Here is a 2,954-nt window from a genome sequence, read left to right as displayed (position 1 = left end):
AGGTTAACTATGGAGACTACAAAGGGAAGCTGTTAGAGAAATGGTTAATTGAAGGGTTAACTGTATGGAAACTAGAAAGAGGTGTTAGAGAAATGATTAACTGAAGGGTGAGGAAGCATTCATATACTATTGAAAGGGTTAACTGTATGGTGACTAGAAAGGGAAGGTGTTAGAGGAATGGTTAATTGAATGGGTATATGTTAAAGCGCCCATTACCTGTATGGACACTAGAATGGGAATGTTGCAGCACTTGGAATAAATGTGTTAATATTTCAGCACTTATTAACTGTATGAAGACTAGGAAGAGAAAGTACTGGAGCGCAGGTTAATTGAATGGCTATATATAACACCTCTATTAACTGTAGCAACACTAGAAATGGGAAGATTATTACAACACTGATGAAAAAAGGAGATAATTATATTTTTCTAACGTTTTTAAATTTTTTTTTCAAATTTTTAACCTTCACGTATATATTCCAGTCTTAGAAAAGTTGGAAAGTTAGAAGAAAATATATAAGTATTTTTTTTTCTTATTTATTGTTCATAATTAATTTTAACGCTTCCCTGGTATTTGGTGCATCTTTCCTTCATCACCAGCACCTCTGAGACACCTTGATATGATGCCTTGTTCTGCAATCACCTGCAAACATTGTACTGCCGAGAAATTGCAAAGTCTGTTATTTTATTTACTTTATTTTTTTTCATCCCGTTCTTTCTTGTAGATGTAAAAATTGTAGATGTCTCAGTGCCCCCCGCCACCTTTTTTTTTTTTTCTCCTAATTTTGTTGTCCTTGACTGGTACCCCCTTCTATATAAGTAAATAAATAAATAAATAAATAAATAAATAAATAAATAAATAAATAAGTAAAATAAAAATGAATAAAAATCAATAAGATAATAATAAAAATACATTGTTTTTCGTGGAGTGAATTGTTGCATATATCAGTGAAAGGGTTAAAGGTGGACATTAATAGAAAGTTGAGTTGTAATGTGACAAGTGTTGCGGTGTCTGTTCCTCTCGTGTAGTGACGATGTGTACTTGTTACGGAAGAAAAATATGTCATTCATATTTACATTAATTTACGTTTTACTTATTATTATTATTATTATTATTATTATTATTATTATTATTATTATTATTATTATTACCATTTTTTTTTAATTAGGAAACGGTGACCATCATCCAATTACTTTTTTGCTTGTTTTTAATACTTTATTTTTTCATTCATTTGTTTATTTTCACACATTTTTTTCAATTTCTTTGTTGTTTATTTATTTATTTGTTATCTTTTACAGCTGGGGGCTCGGAAAAAAAAAAGAAACGAATACAATGCATAGCAAAAAATGCATTGTTTCAGTATTCACACGTAAAGAAAAAATAAATAAATAAAAGTCACAAGAATTCCTCCACTTTAATCTCAAAATTTCGATACTTATTTTTTTTTCAAACCTCCAAATTTCCTTCCTTCTTTCAACTTTAAAAAAAAAAAAAACTGCTCATCACAAAATACGAGTAAAAAAAATCATACGTATTTTTTTTTCTTTTTGTCATTTCTCCTCAGTCATTCCGTCAAAAGTGCTCCAAAGTTTCCATTTTCTTTCATTCTACTTTTATAAATGATTCAGATTACAAGCATTCTTAAATATTTCTTAAATTGTATTGGGGAAAATGGTTCAGATTCTTTACTTTTGTAGTTGTAAGTCATCGCAAGAAATTCTTCAAATTATTTGTCCGTCTCTCATTCTGCTGAAGTATTTCGAAGTGTACTTCAGTGGTTTACTTCCTCTTTCATTCTCTTTAAAAATGTCCAAAGTTTTTTTTTTCAGAATTATCCCAACCAAAATTATTTCAACCTCCCTTCTTTTCTCTTTTCCGTGATTTTCAGAAAATACTTCAAAATTGTTTACTTAATTTTCTTTATTTATATAGACAAAAACTTTCAAAAATTCCTTGTTTCTCTCACTTTCTTAGATCGTGGCCACAAAAAAATACTTCAACATTTTTCCCTTTGCATATTTTCTTTAGGAACAAAAAATACCTCAATCTTCCCTCCTTTTCTCGTTTTTCTTTTATATGTATAAAAAAAAGTTCCAAAACTCAATTTTCTGATATTCTTGAACTGTATCGATAAAAAAATACTTCAAAAAATTGCTGTTCACTTGTAATGTCGATAAAAATATTTCAAATTTATTTCGTCTTTAAAATTTTCCTGAATTCCTTTCATAAAAAATACTTAAAGACTGCTTTTCTTTAGTTATGTCGACAAAAACATGTCCAAACTTCCTTCCATTTTCCAATTATCTTCAACTCCAACAACAGATACTTAAATAAAACTTTTCCTTTCCTCTCCTTTTGAATAATCTTTAGAAAAAAAATCCTATAACTTCTTTTCCTTCAGTTTTCTTAAGTCACCCCCACGCAAACTTGTTTTCCTTGCACTTTCTTGAGTCACCCCCGCAAACTTCACTCTATCTTTCACTTCCCATCATTTCCCACCAACTTCCCCCGCAACTTTCAAACCACGGAGCGAAAAACGAACCAAAACAACACCGTACTTTCTCAAAACACCAAAGAAAATGGAAAGAGTACCGTGATAGACGCGAGAGAAAACGGGAGACGCGCTTTTCGTCAGTTGTAGCCTCCGTGTATCAGAGTTTGGCTTGAGGGAGCGAGTGCGCGCACGTCCGCTCACCACGAGGTCTCGGGAACTACTGAGGGAGAGGGAGGAGGAGGAGGTAGTGGTGGTGACAAGGGCGGGGCGGTGTGCTAGAGAGAGAGAGAGAGAGAGAGAGAGAGAGAGAGAGAGAGAGAGAGAGAGAGAGAGAGAGAGATTACAGTAGAAAAAAATATATATTGCTGGAGAAATTTATAAACAGTTTTGAGTGTTGAAGGAAGGAAGGAAGGAAGGAAGGAAGGAAGGAAGGAAAGAAGGGGGAGGGAAAAAGAGAAGGGG

General features: G+C 32.5%; 1 protein-coding gene across 2 annotated transcripts in view; it reads right to left on the bottom strand.

The window, feature by feature from the left end:
- The window catches only part of LOC135094549 (zwei Ig domain protein zig-8-like), a 64,126-nt gene extending 61,416 nt beyond the window's left edge, over positions 1-2,710 (bottom strand). The window contains exon 1 of one of the 2 annotated variants that reach the window (XM_063994726.1): positions 2,591-2,710. The gene's annotated coding sequence lies outside the window, so the exon portion shown is untranslated. The remainder of the gene's footprint in view (positions 1-2,590) is intronic. The other variant, XM_063994727.1, reaches the window with a different exon arrangement.
- Positions 2,711-2,954: the final 244 nt, after the last annotated feature.

The sequence above is a fragment of the Scylla paramamosain genome, chromosome 46, assembly GCF_035594125.1.
Source record: "Scylla paramamosain isolate STU-SP2022 chromosome 46, ASM3559412v1, whole genome shotgun sequence".
In the NCBI taxonomy this organism is placed as follows: Eukaryota; Metazoa; Arthropoda; class Malacostraca; order Decapoda; family Portunidae; genus Scylla; species Scylla paramamosain.
This window is presented reverse-complemented; position numbering and strand designations above follow the sequence as displayed.